The sequence below is a fragment of the Pecten maximus genome, chromosome 4 (genome assembly GCF_902652985.1).
Source record: "Pecten maximus chromosome 4, xPecMax1.1, whole genome shotgun sequence".
Taxonomy (NCBI): Eukaryota; Metazoa; Mollusca; class Bivalvia; order Pectinida; family Pectinidae; genus Pecten; species Pecten maximus.
This window is the reverse complement of record NC_047018.1, coordinates 6,100,699-6,120,700: the sequence shown is the minus strand read 5'-3', so window position 1 is coordinate 6,120,700 and position 20,002 is coordinate 6,100,699. Positions and strand designations below refer to the sequence as shown.

General features: G+C 36.0%; 1 protein-coding gene across 4 annotated transcripts in view; it reads left to right on the top strand.

Moving 5' to 3' along the window:
- LOC117325057 (ADP-ribosylation factor GTPase-activating protein 1-like) overlaps nt 1-20,002 on the top strand; it is a 46,589-nt gene that overhangs the window by 13,317 nt on the left and 13,270 nt on the right. The window lies entirely within an intron of this gene.

Genomic DNA, 20,002 nt, shown 5'->3' with positions numbered 1-20,002 from the left:
GTGTTATAACAGGTGTTATTATACCAACAGTATCCAGTCAGTAAGGGGTGATCACGGGTGTTATTATACCAACAGTATCCAGTCAGTAAGGGGTGATCACAGGTGTAATTATACCAACAGTATCCAGTCAGTAATGTGTTATAACAGGTGTTATTATACCAACAGTATCCAGTCAGTAAGGGGTGATCACAGATGTTATTATACCAACCGTATCCAGTCAGTAATGTGTTATAACAGGTGTTATTATACCAACAGTATCCAGTCAGTAAGGGGTGATCACAGGTGTTATATACCAACAGTATCCAGTCAGTAAGGGGTGATCACAGGTGTAATTATACCAACAGTATCCAGTCAGTAATGTGTTATAACAGGTGTTATTATACCAACAGTATCCAGTCAGTAAGGGGTGATCACAGATGTTATTATACCAACCGTATCCAGTCAGTAATGTGTTATAACAGGTGTTATTATACCAACAGTATCCAGTCAGTAAGGGGTGATCACAGGTGTTATATACCAACAGTATCCAGTCAGGAAGGGGTGATCACAGGTGTTATTATACCAACAGTATCCAGTCAGTAAGGGGTGATAACAGGTGTTATTATACCAACAGTATCCAGTCAGTAAGGGGTGATCACAGGTGTCACAATACCAACAGTATCCAGTCAGTAATGTGTTATAACAGGTGTTATTGTACCAACAGTATCCAGTCAGTAAGGGGTGATCACAGGTGTCACATTACCAACAGTATCCAGTCAGTAAGGGGTGATCACAGGTGTTATATACCAACAGTATCCAGTCAGTAAGGGGTGATCACAGTCGTTATTATACCAACAGTATCCAGTCAGTAAAGGTTTGATCACAGGTGTTATTATACCAACAGTATCCAGTCAGTAAGGGGTGCTCACAGGTGTTATTATACCAACAGTATCCAGTCAGTAAGGGGTGATCACAGGTGTTATTATACCAACAGTATCCAGTCAGGAAGGGGTGATCACAGGTGTTATTATACCAACAGTATCCAGTCAGTAAGGTGTGATCACTGGTTTTACTTTACCAACAGTGATAGCTTGAATAAGACAAACTGCATCTTTTCTACCTTGTATGTGTATTTGAGTGGTTAGGGTATTACAGAGACAGATGTTACTCAACACTTTTTATTTATCGAACTGAGACTTGTTCTTATCTTTCATTTGCTCTGTTTGCATGTTAATGCCTGTGTTTTCATGATTGATGTATTTTTTGTCTCCTGACGTGCATTGTGAAAAAATATACTTAATGAAATTTTCTCAGTGTAGGCAAAGATTGTGGATGTCTGTACATGTACTATTTTTAGCTTACTTGTATAAGCTAAATCTTTGAGCATCCATGTATACAGAAAGGTCATGACTAATGGCCATGAATGTGTTTTTCTAAAATCCGAAATGAAAACTAAGCAAACTGGATTTACCCATTTGATACAGGAATTATAACAAATATCTACTAATGATGCAAGTAAGATGGCATTTACTGAACATCACCTTCCTTGTATTGGTTATTTGTAAATTATGTAAATAATTTAAAATTGATATTTAGACTGTTAGAGAGTTTTCATTTGTGATATTATGTTTTAAAACACAAAGTTTGAATTTGAAAATGTGTGACACTCCAGTAAAAGTACACAAAAAAGTATGACACTCTGAAAAAGGTACAAAAAAAAGTGTGACACTCCCGAAAATGTACGCCAAATAGTATGACACTCTGAAAAAGGTACACAAAAAAGTGTGACACTCCCGAAAATGTACACCAAAAAGTATGACACTCTGAAAAAGGTACACAAAAAAGTGTGACACTCCGGAAAATGTACACCAAAAAGTACAACATTCTGATAAAGGTTCATGAAAATGTGACACTCCAGTTAAAAAAGTACACCAGAAAGTATGACACTCTGATAAAGGTAAAAAAAAAAGTGTGACACTCCAGTAAATGTTCAACAGAAAGTATGACACTCTGATAAAGGTAAAAAAAAAAGTGTGAGACTCCGGAAAATGTACACCAAAAAGTATGACACTCAGAAAAAGTTACACAAAACAGTGTGAAACGCAAGTAAATGTACACAAGAAAGGTATGACACTGACAAAGGTACAAGAAATTGTGTAACTCTCCAGTAAATGTACACAAAAAATGCATGACTTATAAAGGTACAGGAAAATTAATAATACTCCTGCCAAGAAATAATGAGTAAACTGAATCCAATATATTCCTGAACCTCCCCCCCAACCCCCCCCCCTCCAACCCCCAACCCCTTCTCTAAAAAAGAAAAAAAGAAAAAGAAAAGAAAATTGAGAGAAAGAAAAAATACATTAATTTAGATGAGCAGTATTAGAAAAATCTGGCCATAAATATACGAAGTGTCTGCTAATGTTTTCTAGGAATGATGGTCGTCATGGAGATGTGATTGCCATTGGTGTAGTGAAGCATTAGGTTACATTTACATTAGTGTCTCTGTGTTTGCTGCAGAGTTTGTTTCCATTCTAAAACCTTACTCTGTGCTACAAGATTTTTCATTATTGAAGTGTCACAGTTTTCTAAAAAAAACACCAAAAAAATACCACTGGAATTAAGTAAGAGGCATAAATAAATATATTTTGAGTTTGGTTATAAGAGAATAGACAGAATCCAACAGAATGTTAGAAAAGGTTGATTTAGGATTATACTGTCTGGTTAGCTTGTTGTTTGTGAGATAAGACAGTTGTATTGCTGTTATTCTAAGCAGTTTCTGTTGTGCCATTGCATGTGACTTTATCATTAATTATTCCAGATGTGTTATTTTGGTTTTAAAGTGAATTATTTTTATTAATGATGCGAGTCTTGGAAAAAACTTTGTAAAAAATATTTTGCACAAAGCTAACGAGTGTTTATACCAAGATTACTAAATGCAGTGTGAGTCATACAGACTGAGACAAGCTGTAGGAATGACTGACAGGTCATAGGAGGCCAACCCAGCAGTGTGGCAATCATTGTAGAGGATTCCAAACTTCCTAAAATACGTCTCTAGCCCAGTAATTGTATGGTCTGGCCAGAAAACTGCTGTGTATAAATGATGGTTACCAGTAATGGTCCATACTTTTATCATGTATGTGTTCAAACGAGACAAACAGATCATGCTTTTTTATCAAATTTAAATCCAAAGGATAGAGAATGTTTGTCATGACCATTTGATAGAGGTGAAATAGCCAAGGTATTTCAGAAATCAGGAAAGATATCAGAAGCCTTTGTAAACTATCAGAAATATTTTTTACTAAGGTGTAATGCTGTATGTCTGATTATGGAGGGTTGGTATTAAGTCTGATTGCTGTTATGATTAAATACATAGAGACATATTTGAGGATTTTTGCAGTAATTCTGATAGTTGTAATTGTCTTTAATTAGATAGCAGCCATTTTGGGGTTTTTGCAGTAATTCTGATAATTGTAATTGTCTTTAATTAGATAGCAGCCATTTTGGGGGTTTATGCAGTAATTCTGATAATTGTAATTGTCTTTAATTAGATAGCAGCCATTTTGGGGGTTTATGCAGTAATTCTGATAATTGTAATTTTCATTAATTAGATAGCAGCCATTTTGGGGGTTTATGCAGTAATTCTGATGATTAATACTTGTCTCTAATTACGTATCAGAAATTGCAATGTACTAACTTTTAGTCTGATTAGTCCCCATAAGACTTGCAATTGGTACATCTAATCTGATTTCTGATCAGGCTTTAATTACATGAATTACCATTTATTTGTGAGTATGAATGTTTCTCTCATATCGCGCCATGTTGGATAGAGTTTGCCCATGTAAGATAGGTATGTAAGATAAATCTATCTTACATAGCATTTCACGTGCGCGGAGTAATCTACGTTCAAGGGGGACAACTCTTACAACGTCGTGTGCTTGTATTTACATTTGACAGTCCTTAGGTTTATTATATCGTCGGTGTCGGTTGAAACGTTGGATTTAACTATAAAAATACACACATTCTGAGATAAATATATATATATCATATCAGCTATAAACTAATAGGGCTACACGGTTAAACGATTAGACATTTCATCTGAGCGAAAATATAACTTCGTTACTAGGCCTATAACATAGTAGACTAGGCCTACAGGCCTGTTGTAACAGTTACCGTACAGTACAGACTTGCCTACCCTAAAGGTTTGTCATTTGCCATTAAAAACATGCAAACACACACAATCACCTGGCAATGATAGGAAGTTGAATAAAAGCCATAAATAAACAAAAGTTTATATAAAAGAAAATGTCAAACATCATAACCGATGAAATGGTTCCGTTTTCGTCAGCACAGGGGCCTGGATTGTTCACTCTACTGTCAGTAGGCCTACTGAACTCAGTAATATAACCCGTGTATTTGGAACATTCGGTACAAATGACACCCCTCGATATTCATATAAAGAAATATTTATTCTATTTTTAACACAGAGTCTAGGACCTACTGTATATTTGTGTAGAGTAACCAGGAAAACTAACTGTTATCCTAGCCTTTCATCGTTATCGATGGACCTACCTTCCTCATTCTATCAAGAAAACTGGTTAAACACATATAATCCTATGTCACAGAAAGGATCGAATACTCGTATCGAGTCGCTGTTCGCTGGTTCACACATGAAGTTGCCAAAATCACCGTGAATTTAAAATTACCACCCGAGAAACATCGCCGCGTCATGGCGATCGAGATCAACATCACTCTCAATAGCCTTGAACTATGAATGGAATTCCAGTGACAGTCGTGACGTCATGCAGTTACGTAGTATTTTATAAAAAATGTGACTTGGCAATAAAAAGTACAGTGTGTTCCGTGAAATGATCAAATATGTCGAGGTTCAAATCAAATCATATGTAAAATTGGATAACTCTTTTCAGCGTTGGATTTTTTAAAGTATTGTTGATAGAACTTCTTTTTCTCGGATGTTGACAATTTGGTCACGGCCACGTCAAAAGTCGGTCAAGTTACGGCAATTTTTATCGGCGAATTGTTCATTCAATCATCACTTAACCACAAAAGGAATGAAATTTGTGGTCAAACATAGTTTGTAAAAATCAGGTATGATCTTTCAGAATATCATAAGTATTTTGAGTAAAAACGTCAAATAAAAAAATTACAAAATTGAAGAAAATGGATGGCTGAGGTACACTTTCGCCAGAAATTTGGTAGTGATATGAGAGAAAAAGACTCTTTCATTATGTGTGTATGTAGGATAGGGATATTCTACCCTCGGGATCACAAAATGTGGTAAAACCCTCGGCAAGCCTCGGGTTTCACCACATTTTGTGACCCCTCGGGTGGAATATCCCTATCCTACATATACACATATGAAAGAGTCTTATAGGCTTCATCCTGAGCTCAAGGCAGGACAATGGATAGCTTTACCTGATTGGCAGCTGATGTTTTGTTGGACTGGCTAGGGAGTCTGGCTAAAGTCTTTCTTCTCTTCTTACAATTAACATTTAGAAAAGCATATATGCATGATTCATCTTTAAATTCATTTTGTTGTTTAAAGAACTGCCGTTTTAAATTCAGATCACTTTGCCCTATTCAAGGGTAGCATTTCTGATTGACATAATATATTTAACATTGTTTTCAAAAGGCATATTTCTGTAACATAATGGAGTCATTTCCACTGGATTTGCTGGGCAAACATATATGTGAGATCAACAAAATGCTGCATTGGCCTTGTCCACCATAAATCAATTTGTCTATCCTGTACATTTGTGACATAACAATCCTCTCATTCATTTGTTTTAATATTTCACCTATACCTGTCCTTTCTGTAATTCCATTGGATATCTGACTCCCATATAGCTGTCAACCAGTGCTAATCCCACTAGCTAATCCCTCTCCGGCTTTCCTCCACCTCCAAAACCTGGCACGTCCTTAAATGACCCTGGCTGTCAATTAGAGGACGTTAAACAAAATAAACCAAACCAAAGATACCATGTTATAAATTGTTGGATACCAACCTATTTGTAGAATATAAATACTACATTATTTACTGGATCTTTACATGGTGTTAGTAAGCATGTTTAAAGTGGTCCTAATATCTGTACTGTACACCTCAGCATACAGCCACTATACTGGACATTTGTCACATCTTAAATTTACCATTGTGTTCTTGCCAACATCAATTTACTTTTATGTAGAAATTGCAAACTTAGTTGAGAGCAGTAATACATATTTTGTCCGGATTAGATTTTCAGTTGAGAAGAATTTCAGTATTTTGATTAAAATATTATCAGGTATGTATTATTCAATTCTACTTCAGACAAATAAATTTTTTTTAGGTCACCTGAGCAAAGCTCATTGACCTTTTCCAGTCTGGCTTTGTCCATTGCCATGTGTCATCTAGCCAAAATTGTAAATCGTATACATGGTCCACTGGCCTAATGGGCAGGGCCAAAAATGGTCATATTGACTGAAATTTCAAAAATCTTCTTCTCAAGACCCAGATAAGCTAGATTAAAAGACTATTCATGGATGGAAGGGTCTTAATGTGCTTTATTAAAAATTATAAATTTCATGGTCCCTGGGTCACTCTTTTCCCCCAGTGGAGGGGTTCATTAAAGGTCATAGGGGTCAAGTAGGGTAAACCAGAGACCTGATATTGGGTTGTAGCAGGCTGGGATGAAGGGCTACCAAATTTGTTCAAATAGATGACCTTGACCTTCTTTCCCTGTTAACATTTTACTTTAGTTTGATGTGTTTCTTTCTGTGAACGTAGATGGGCTGCCGTAAAACAATACAATAATTTGATGTAAGTTTCCAAAGATGCTGCTACAGGACTGTTTTGCCTTTTAATTCGGAACAATTACAAAACCGCCGCTTATAATATGCTGTCATCTTATTGTTTTAATGATTATGGCAGGGTATTTACCAATCAGATTATTTCTTATACCTCCCTCCCACTAAGGCCAGTTAAAGGGCAGGTCTAAAACATGGACCGGAACGAAACCGCTTCAAACTTATAATTAGTGAGTTAACTTGATCAAATTGAAATCGATAACAACATTTATGACATTTATCACGATATGCATCTGTAAAGTACTTGTGTCAATGTAACAACTTATGTTCAAATTTATTTCCATTCTAAGTACATTGTGCCGTTTTTGTATTTCGAGATATCCATGATTGTGATACCAAAGACTTTCGGAAATACAAATATTGTAAAAATATATGCTAATGTCACATGCAGATTGCAGTTTAGGTGAAAGAACTTGCTTTCAAGTAGCTTTCTTGTTTAGAAAAATAACTATTGTCAACAATGGATAGTTGAGTGAGATATTAGGATATTCATCAACTTGAAAATATGCTATCAACCTTTTGCCATCGAGAAAAGTAATATCATAATACATTGATAACTCAACCTATCATTACACCACTAATAAATGTACTGTAGCACATTCGGCAAAACATTTGTTACATTACATTGTTACATTACATGTGTTACATAACATGTGTTACATAACATGTGTTACATTAAATTGTGTTACATAACATGTGTTACATTACATGTGTTACATTACATGTGTTACATAACATGTGTTACATTACACGTGTTACATTACACGTGTTACATTACACGTGTTACATAACATTTGTTACATTACACGTGTTACATTACACGTGTTACATTACACGTGTTACATTACATGTGTTACATTACATGTGTTACATTACACGTGTTACATTACACGTGTTACATAACATTTGTTACATAACATGTGTTACATTACACGTGTTACATTACACGTGTTACATTACACGTGTTACATTACACGTGTTACATTACATGTGTTACATTACACGTGTTACATTACACGTGTTACATAACATATGTTACATAACATGTGTTACATTACATGTGTTACATTAGCTAACAGTTGTCTGTATTACACAGTTCTTTAGTATCATAATTAACTGAGTTGTCTGTATTACACAGTTTGTTAGTATCATAGCTAACAGTTGTCTGTATTACACAGTTCATTGGTATCATAGTTAACAGTTGTCTGTATTACACAGTTTGTTAGTACCATAGTTAACAGTTGTCTGTATTACACAGTTTGTTAGTACCATAGTTAACAGTTGTCTGTATTACACAGTTCGTTAGTATCATAGCTAACAGTTGTCTGTATTACACAGTTTATTAGTATCATAGTTAACAGTTGTCTGTATTACACAGTTTGTTAGTATCATAGTTAACAGTTGTCTGTATTACACAGTTTGTTAGTACCATAGCTAACAGTTGTCTGTATTACACAGTTTGTTAGTACCATAGTTAACAGAGTTGTCTGTATTACACAGTTTGTTAGTATCATAGTTAACAGTTGTCTGTATTACACAGTTTGTTAGTACCATAGTTAACAGTTGTCTGTATTACACAGTTTGTTAGTACCATAGTTAACAGTTGTCTGTATTACACAGTTTGTTAGTATCATAGCTAACAGTTGTCTGTATTACACAGTTTGTTAGTACCATAGTTAACAGTTGTCTGTATTACACAGTTTGTTAGTATCATAGTTAACAGTTGTCTGTATTACACAGTTTATTAGTATCATAGTTAACAGTTGTCTGTATTACACAGTTTGTTAGTACCATAGCTAACAGTTGTCTGTATTACACAGTTTGTTAGTATCATAGTTAACAGAGTTGTCTGTATTACACAGTTTGTTAGTACCATAGTTAACCGAGTTGTCTGTATTACACAGTTTGTTAGTACCATAGTTAACAGTTGTCTGTATTACACAGTTTGTTAGTACCATAGTTAACAGTTGTCTGTATTACACAGTTTGTTAGTATCATAGTTAACAGTTGTCTGTATTACACAGTTGGTTAGTACCATAGTTAACAGAGTTGTCTGTATTACACAGTTCGTTAGTACTATAGTTAACCGAGTTGTCTGTATTACACAGTTCGTTAGTACCATAGTTAACTGAGTTGTCTGTATTACACAGTTTGTTAGTATCATAGTTAACAGTTGTCTGTATTACACAGTTTGTTAGTACCATAGTTAACAGTTGTCTGTATTACACAGTTTGTTAGTACCATAGTTAACAGTTGTCTGTATTACACAGTTTGTTAGTACCATAGTTAACAGTTGTCTGTATTACACAGTTTGTTAGTACCATAGTTAACAGTTGTCTGTATTACACAGTTCGTTAGTACCATAGCTAAACGAGTTGTCTGTTTTTCAAGATGATTCCCCCAAATGTTGAAGTCTGTGTCAGTGCCGGTGTAAGTTGTCCTTGTCAGGTAAAAATGGGAAATGTCTGATAATTAGAATTTCACAAAGAACATACTTCATCAGGACATTTGTAATATTTGTTGACATATAAATGTTCGTTCTGTAATGAGTTTTCTAGAAGTACATGGTAAACCTTGCTTAAATTTATTGCTAGCCATATCCATCTCAGTGTCTTGTATATTGCATGGCATAAACAGCATGTGAACCAATTGGAGTACAATATTTTTGACATCCTTTAGCAGAGTAAGGGTTCAAAGCTAGATGGCGGTTATCAGGTTATGATTCAGTTAGTCCCTGTTAGTTATATTCGGTAGGCTTTTGTTAAACATTCCAGCTTATTGCTCTTTTTTATCAAGGAGAGGGGCTCTGGCTCTATCTGTAACTGACCTTGAAAATCAGATGGACTTATCGGAGAAAGGATAACTATTAATGTAGCTACCAGGGTTTATATAGAGTGGCATATGACACCTTATTATCCGCTGGCTGTGAGGTCATTGACGGGATAAAGAGATCTTCCTCATTATACTATATCACTTTTATCTGATTGTCTGACACTTCCTCCCTCTTGTATCTTGGGTAAACAATGAGGTCAGTGTTACTATAAATAGAATTATATATTTTTCTGACATGAGTGTTTAATCTGATTGTCATGAAATATTAAGTACATGTACTTGCATTCAAACATGTGTAGTTGCTAGGCAGATGTACTATATAAGTCCTGTATTTTGAATAACCAGTTGAAGATCTTCCTGCGGATGTTGTCTGGTCATCTTTACTTATTGTTTACATTCAAATACAAATGTAGTTTAAATTCTCTTCACACCTATTTGTTGATATGGATTATTGCAATATTTACAGATCATTAGACATATCTTCATTGTCATTTTGTCTAGACACCTTTCCCTGACCTCATTCTATGGTTGTGTCATTTAATGGAAAGTGGAATTGATGTGTGAAATATGTTTTACAGGTGATGTCAGAATCACCTTTTTGTCAGGCAAACTACTTTTATACCTACAACTCCAACTTACTAATGACTTACTCAAAAGACACAGATTTGCCAACAAATCCTTGGCAATTGTGTTACTATATATATTTTACTTAGGACAAAAGGAACTTTGATAGAATTTGCTTAGTTTGATCTGACAAATTATACAAATAAATGTATCAAATACAGCATATTTTGGGATGTCATTGTGGTATATATGTAACAATGGATACATGTAATTGTCCTCTAGCCGACCCACTCCTCCTATTTGTGTGTGTGTGTGGTAATTGTCCCATGACATTTACATTGACTTGATGGTCACCCCAGCCTCCTCTGTAATTAAATGTTATATACTCCATTCTCTCCACTAGACCACAGAATATATGTGGAATCTTAAACACATACAATATACTGTCTATGTAAGGTATATTTTGTGAAGTTAAAGTAGCCATTCATTCTTGAATGTATGTGTTCTTGTTGTCCTAGGTGTATATATATGTCCACTGTTGATATATGAATATATCTTCAAACATCAGGCAATTAAATTTTATTGTTTTTGATTTTCCAACCCTCAGGGAATGCAAACCTTTTAAATATTGCCTTGAAACATGTTATTATCGGTTGACAGAATACTAGAATAAGGAGAGTGTATGTATATAGAACAGGAAAACTGTATTAGATAAAATCTATAATAATTTTCAGTCGTAGGAATTAATTGTAAACATTAGAGTGATTTCAGTGAGACACTGATGTGACAGTGATCACCATGTTATGTTGCCATGGTAATTAACACCAGCACACTCATTTCCTGGAGGTTTCACCATAGCTCTCACACATTTACACTGATCCGTTTGGTCTGTGGAGGAAGAACATCCAATCTCAGCAGGCCTCGGATTATGTACTGATACATCCATCTGTTTTCCTATTGATTTGTGGCAATGGAAAGTTGGCTTGTGTGACTTGAGACTTGGTGATGATGATAAGCCCCTGATTTAGACGTCTGCTGCAAACCGAATGATCGAGAGTCCTTGATTTCCTGTGACCTGCACAGGAACACAGAGAATATTGGATGTGTTTTTGTTGTTGACAGAGCTTTTGTTGCATTTGAATTGATCGAACATTTACAATTCTCACAAGACACCTGGAGTCCAGTAGCTAGCTGTGAATCTTAAGGTTTGTATTTCAGAGGAAATCTATAATGCATATAACCATTGCCAGTTACTCACACTCGTAAGTTGATATTTGAGAGTAGTATGATAATGCTTTATGACCATGCACTACCAGTAACTCACAGTTTTAGGATTGTATTTGAGAGTAAATCTATGATTTATCGAGCTCATCACAGTAACTCGCTGTAGGTTGTACATGGAAGATGTAGATTCCTATTTGAGATTTATTCTGTGACATGATAATTCATTGCCAGTATAAAACTTATAGTAAAATATAGGTGTGTAGTATAGGGAGGTCAGAGAGTAAAATATAGGTGTGTAGTATAAGGAGGTCAGAGATACTTGATGTGATGAGGAAATCTGACACCTCTGCTTTTTCCCAACATCAAAACCTGGTTTAAGCCCCAGAAAAATTAAAGACATAGTGAAATTTCAATTGATACTAACTTGAGATCACTGTAATTATGTATTTATTGTCCGAGAGATGATTATACCTTACTCCAAATCCATTATAAGCATTTCCAGAGTAAGATTCCATTGGTTGAATATCAAAAGTTCAGTTTCACATCAATTTTAATTAACAGGTAAGTCTACATGTCAGTTAGACATTGTACATTTTATCCAGATTGTTATTTACAACTGTTACACTTATTTACTTGGTAAAGGAAATTATTTTTCATGTACAAAATTAAATATGAGTCCCCAGAATAAGATTTCAAGTTCAATATGAAGTGTTATTAACAGGTAAATCTGTTACTCTGGTAAAAGTTGTTTGTGTGAGGAAACCTTTTTGTATTTGGTCTTCTTTGGGATTTTTCTTTCTAATTTTAGTTAATTTGTTAATTTGTCCATAATGTAACAAGCATCATAATGGATTTACCTACAGAAAAGGTGAGAAATTTGACAAGGTGTCAATATCATCATTGGGGATATAGAGGAATGTATCAAATATCATCATTGGGGATATGGAGAAGTACATATAATGTTGTCATTGGAGATATAGAAGGGGTCTCAAATGTTGTCATTGGGGATTAGGATCGATATAGAGAAGTACATATAATGTTGTCATTGTGGATATAGAGTGGGGGATCAAATGTTGTCATTGGGGATATAGAGGGGGGTCATATGTTGTCATTGGGGATATAGAGGGGGCGTCATATGTTGTCATTTGGGATATAGAGGGGGCGTCATATGTTGTCATTGGGGATATAGAGGGGGCCTCAAATGTTGTCATTGGGGATATAGAGGGGGGATCAAATGTTGTCATTGGGGATATAGAGGGGGTCTCAAATGTTGTCATTGGGGATATAGAGGGGGCCTCAAATGTTGTCACTGGGGATATAGAGAGGGTGTCATATGTCATCGTTGGGGATATAGAGGGGGCGTCATATGTCGTCATTGGGGATATAGAGGGGGCGTCATATGTTGTCATTGGGGATATAGAGGGGGTCTCAAATGTTGTCATTGGGGATATAGAGGGGGCGTCATATGTTGTCATTGGGGATATAGAGGGGGTGTCATATGTTGTCATTGGGAATATAGAGGGGGGATCAAATGTTGTCATTGGGAATGTAGAGGGGGGATCAAATGTCATCATTAGGAGTTACAGGATGTATTTTTCAAGGCGGTAAACAGTTAAAAAGCCACATCTGGTAAATTGAAAAGTCCAATTATTGAACAACTTTTCTAAGATTTTAACAGTTTTCATACTTTGATACAAATACTAGGCCTATCTATACATTATTGCCACCTTAATTTTAGTGCACTATGGTCTGATAGTGTTGCCGAGGGATGGCATAGTACCCGAACCAGAGGCAAGTGTACTATTCCATCTCAAGACAACACTATCAGACCATATTACAGCTGTAATGATATAGTACAGGGCAATGTATGGCCTATTACAGCTGTAATGAGATAGTACAGGACAATGTATGGCTGATTACAGCTGTAATGAGATAGTACAGGGCAATGTATGGCCTATTACAGCTGTAATGAGATAGTACAGGACAATGTATGGCTGATTACAGCTGTAATGAGATAGTACAGGGCAATGTATGGCTGATTACAGCTGTAATGAGATAGTACAGGGCAATGTATGGCCTATTACAGCTGTAATGAGATAGTACAGGGCAATGTATGGCTTATTACAGCTGTAATGAGATAGTACAGGACAATGTATGGCTTATTACAGCTGTAATGAGATAGTACAGGACAATGTATGGCTGATTACAGCTGTAATGAGATAGTACAGGGCAATGTATGGCTGATTACAGCTGTAATGAGATAGTACAGGACAATGTATGGCCTATTACAGCTGTAATGAGATAGTGCAGGGCAATGTATGGCCTATTACAGCTGTAATGAGATAGTACAGGGCAATGTATAGCCTATTACAGCTGTAATGAGATAGTACAGGGTAATGTATGGCCTATTACAGTTGTAATGAGATAGTACAGGGCAATGTATGGCTTATTACAGCTGTAATGAGATAGTACAGGGTAATTTATAGCCTATTACAGCTGTGATGAGATAGTACAGGGCAATGTATAGCCTATTACAGCTGTAATGAGATAGTACAGGGTAATGTATGGCCTATTACAGCTGTAATGAGATAGTACAGGGCAATGTATGGCTGATTACAGCTGTAATGAGATAGAACAGGGTAATGTATGGCCTATTACAGCTGTAATGAGATAGTACAGGGCAATGTATGGCTGATTACAGGTGTAATGAGATAGTACAGGACAATGTATGGCCTATAACAGGTGTAATGAGATAGTACAGGACAATGTATGGCTGATTACAGCTGTAATGAGATAGTACAGGGCAATGTATGGCTGATTACAGCTGTAATGATATAGTACAGGGCAATGTATGGCCTATAACAGCTGTAATGAGATAGTATAGGACTATGTATGGCCTATTACAGCTGTAATGAGATAGTACAGGGCAATGTATGGCCTATTACAGCTGTAATGAGATAGTACAGGACAATGTATGGCTGATTACAGCTGTAATGAGATAGTTCAGGGCAATGTATGGCTTATTACAGCTGTAATGAGATAGTTCAGGGCAATGTATGGCCTATTACAGCTGTAATGAGATAGTACAGGACAATGTATGGCTGATTACAGCTGTAATGAGATAGTACAGGGCAATGTATGGCCTATTACAGGTGTAATGAGATAGTACAGGACAATGTATGGCTGATTACAGCTGTAATGAGATAGTACAGGACAATGTATAGCCTATTACAGCTGTAATGAGATAGTACAGGGCAATGTATGGCTGATTACAGCTGTAATGATATAGTACAGGGCAATGTATGGCCTATAACAGCTGTAATGAGATAGTATAGGACTATGTATGGCCTATTACAGCTGTAATGAGATAGTACAGGGCAATGTATAGCCTATTACAGCTGTAATGAGATATAGTACAGGGCAATGTATGGCTTATTACAGCTGTAATGAGATAGTACAGGACAATGTATGGCTTATTACAGCTGTAATGAGATAGTACAGGGCAATGTATAGCTTATTACAGCCGTAATGATATAGTACAGGGCAATGTATGGCTTATTACAGCTGTAATGATATAGTACAGGACAATGTATGGCTTATTACAGCTGTAATGATATAGTACAGGGCAATGTATAGCTTATTACAGCTGTAATGAGATAGTACAGGACAATGTATGGCCTATTACAGCTGTAATGATATAGTACAGGACAATGTATGGCTGATTACAGCTGTAATGAGATAGCACAGGGCAATGTATGGCCTATTACAGCTGTAATGAGATAGTACAGGACAATGTATGGCTTATTACAGCTGTAATGATATAGTACAGGGCAATGTATGGCTTATTACAGCTGTAATGAGATAGTACAGGGCAATGTATGGCTGATTACAGCTGTAATGATATAGTACAGGACAATGTATGGCTGATTACAGCTGTAATGAGATAGTACAGGGTAATGTATGGCCTATTACAGCTGTAATGAGATAGTATAGGGCAATGTATGGCTTATTACAGCTGTAATGAGATAGTAAAGGGCAATGTATGGCTTATTACAGCTGTAATGAGATAGTACAGGGCAATGTATGGCCTATTACAGCTGTAATGAGATAGTACAGGACAATGTATGGCTGATTACAGCTGTAATGAGATAGTACAGGACAATGTATGTCTGATTACAGCTGTAATGAGATAGTACAGAGCAATGTATGGCCTATAACAGCTGTAATGAGATAGTACAGGCCTAGGGCAATGTATAGCTTATTACAGCTGTAATGAGATAGTACAGGGCAGTGTATGGCCTATTACAGCTGTAATGAGCGCCGTGTCTCAGAAGCCTGATCCTCAAAATTATTGATCAGTAGTCAAATTTCCATGGAAATGCTTTTATTGTCAGACTGCTTCTCTACATGTTTCCAACAGTTCGTGAAGCTGAAATATCTGTGATACACAGTTGTATTTGTGTATATCTGGTACCACCATAAAATCCCACATTTGTAAACGTGTAATAAACGCTTTGAAATCCCACATTTGTACACATGTATTGTCGACACTTTGAAATCCGACATTTGTACATGTGTAATAAATGCTTTGAAATCCCACATTTGTACACGTGTATAGTCGACACTTTGAAATCCCACATTTGTTCATGTGTAGTTGACACTTTGAAATTCCACATTTGTTCATGTGTAGTTGACACTTTGAAATGCTGCATATGTACATGTACATGTGTAGTACTATGAAATATACCACACTTTTACATGGCCCAATGTGAATTTCATTGTTTCCCTTCTAGATCTTTAATGTGAAATTTCATGACATCACTGTGAAATTTGTGCCTGGCCTCCCAGTAAAATTCCAAAAAACTGTCATATTGACAAGAATTTAATAGAAAGTTTTGGGACTTTTGAATAAATAAATGAAACATACCACAAGCTACAATAAAAAAAATGACATTGTTTGTTTACTGGCGTTGGGACTTTTCAAAATGATGATTGGACAAGCTACAACACATTGTCTGTTTGTTTACTGACTTCATCATCAAGTCTAAGAATCTTGAGAAACTTTGTATGACTCATCTACATACGCTGACATTCCATCCAGATTATCAGACTAGTCCCGTGTCTGTACACAGTTATGTAATCAGTGATTAGATTCTGTCCAGTTGTGGTATGGCCTATAGATATGTTTGTTTAGACCTTTTCATGCTCGTAGTTGGAGAAACAATTTTGTTTAGGAAATTTGGATAAAAACAATTTTTGGCAAATTGGATGAATGTTGGGGGTGTTGTAACTTGTCATTTTATTAGATTGGTGTGATTTATAGAAACGAATTCACTAAGAAGTACATGTAGTTGTAAATTTAATCTTCACTGTGGGTACTGCTGACATTTCATTTGTTGTTACTTCAGTAAGTGGGGTTTAATCTAAAAAGTCATCCATTGCAATTGTCACATCTAAATTAGCATACCAAGTTGTTTTAATCAGAAACTTGATGTAGTATTGGTGACAGGTCGGAGAGAAGATATATGCTGCTGTGTTTTAAACCATTTAACAGCACACTGACTTCAGATGCTTACGTTGGATATCCACAACTTTCATCTTTCTCGGTGAATTACACATGTAAGGCTATAATCTGGTTCTGTCTGGTCCCTAATAGCTTTTTCACCACAGCTTGCCAAATTGTGGAGTCTGGACTGAGCAGCAATGTATGTAAAGCTGATTGATGTATATTTACAAACTATTGTTATGATCCTCCAACTGTGCAGAAGAATTAAGTTATGCACCTAAAGTTTGACTCCTTCAAAATTCCACACTATTCCACCTGGACCAGACTAGAACAGACTGATGATTGTCTTTAATCCTGACCCGTCTTTATTGTCTTGCTGTAAAGAAAGAACCGAAGCAATCAAGGCTAAGGCCTTGCTTAACCATCCTCATAGCTCATCAGGCCAAAAGGGCAAATGAGCTAATTATACTGTGGTGTGACTCCCGGCAGCAATTATACCATTTAAACATTTTCTCAATAACCAAGAGGCCAAGAGACTTGATTTAGGGTCTGTAGCAACTTTCAAGGTCACAAGGGTCAACTGTGTAAAAAAACAACAACAAGAGAGCTAGGTTCATAAGGTCAGGAATATGCTTGGTTGCAAAGTTTGTCAAAATGAACATACAGCTAATTAGCAGTCATATGAATGACATATAAAGCATGAACTTTAAAGGTGCATTAGTTAAAGCACCTAGTGAGCGATACAGGTCCATTGGGCCTCTGGTTATGTTTTGTTATACAATATACAGTATTGCACTTTGTTATACAGTATTGCATTTTTATACAGGAATGTATTTCATTACGCTGTATTGGGTTTCATTATCCATGTATAATGTATTGTACTGAGCATTATGCTATAAAGTATTGGATTTTGTTATATATATTGTGTTTCATTATACTGAGTCTTGTTACTAAAAGTTTATTGGCAATAAAATTGTGATATTCAGCAATACCAGGTGGGAGTATATGCCAGCTTCCTGTCAGGTAATTGTATTACTGGTATACATCTGTACATCAGCAGAAGGATGAGAAAAAAAAAATACAAGCAATGATATTATATATCACCTTGTCACCACCCAGAAATAGCCATAGGTGTATAGTCAATAATCCTGCATGTGGTGCTGAGACTTATTAGCTAAATTACACGTGTGAAGGTTGTATTTCTGTTGACTTATTAGCTAAATTACACATGTGAAGGTTGTATGTGTGTTGACTTATTAGCTTAATTACACATGTGAAGGTTGTATATGTGTTGACTTATTAGCCAAATTACACATGTGAAGGTTGTATATGTGTTGACTTATTAGCTAAATTACACATGTGAAGGTTGTAAGTGTGTTTACAGTCAATGGCTGGCTGGGGACTTATCATTGTCTTCTCATAACAAGTTCAAAATAATAAGTACTTTCGCCCACCCCATCTCACCACCCTGTCTGTGTCATTGAGTAAGGGTATTCTAATATATCCGTGTGACTCACGTTACAGATTTTGTTTTTATTTGACCTTTTAGTACAGTAATACTTTATTACCACATCAATACAAGGCATTAAATAAGGTATCTTTATATCCGGACTATAGTTCTCACCCCGTCACATGATCAAATAAACAATATGCATACATTGTTTTTTTTAACATGTGTTATCTGGTATCATGTGAATGTGTGTCAGTAATATTACATCTACAGAAACTTGTAGGTAAAAAGATTATAGGTAGATAGAGGGGAACCTTATTAGTATAGAGTGTAAACCTATCAACAAGTCATATTTCAACAAGACATCAAATAGTGATGCAAGATCAATGATGTAAAGGTGTTTGTGGATGGGTCGGACCTGGGTTAGTGGTGACACATGGGGGTATTGATTTTAAATGCAGTGGCCATCTTTGGTGGTTGTGCCGAGCCCGAGCCCTGGATGTTGGTGATGGCTGCAGATGTTACAGCCATTGTGAAGTGTGCATGTTGTGATCATCTCAGGATCATACCAGGTTTTAGATTGTGAGTATTAAGGTGTTAGTTGACTGTTTGATCTTATTACATCGTAATTATTTGCAGTTTTTACATGCAACAAGTTTTCAACTGCACATGCAATGATAGAGTGTTTGTTGAGATCTTTAGGAAAAACACAGGAAAGTATACGTAGCTCACAGAAGCTTGGTTTAGACCTAAATAACAAGAAATATTAAGGTGGTACTCATGTTTATAAGTGTCAGAAATCTTACAAAGCAGACTTATTGTAATTAAAACATGATTATCCACGAAACCTGTATCATAGATATCTTTGAGACTCGTGACTCACTGTATGGTAAGGATGAGTTGTTGGCCTAAACAAGTATCTGTAACAGAACGCATGATTAATTAAATAAAATCACTGCCTCTGCTAGGGATCGAACCTGGGACCTCTGGCTTACTAGTCTTACATGTACACTCACCCATCAGGCTAAAGGAATCTCTGTAGCCAAGCAGTATATTGTGGCGAGTATATACCAAGGTTACATATACAAGTAACTTGTATTTGTTGAGGTATATATTTGCCTAATGAATCTCTTGTTTCTTTCTTGTTTTTCGAGATGACCATCTGGCCAAAAATGTTTGCAGATATCCTTGGATTCTGTTTGCTTACCCTAAATCATTGAAGGCGAGAATCTGTATTGATTTCTGAGAGTCATCTACTTCATCTTTTTTTGAGTGTTGTTGTGATTGGGAGAAGTGTCCAGAATGTGGGTATCTTATTCCTATCAAGTACATGTATTCGTAAATTGCCTTGAAATTTGAACAAAGGACTTGAAATGATATACGTAGCAATGTACAACCAATTGTATTGTTGAAGATTATATTTTTATATTAACTCTGTGTGTGGTGATGTAATGGTGTAAGGTGACTCTGTGTGGTGATGTAATGGTGTAAGGTTACTCTCTGTGTGGTGATGTAATGGTGTAAGGTAACTCTGTGTGTGGTGATGTAATGATGTAAGGTTACTCTGTATGTGGTGATGTAAT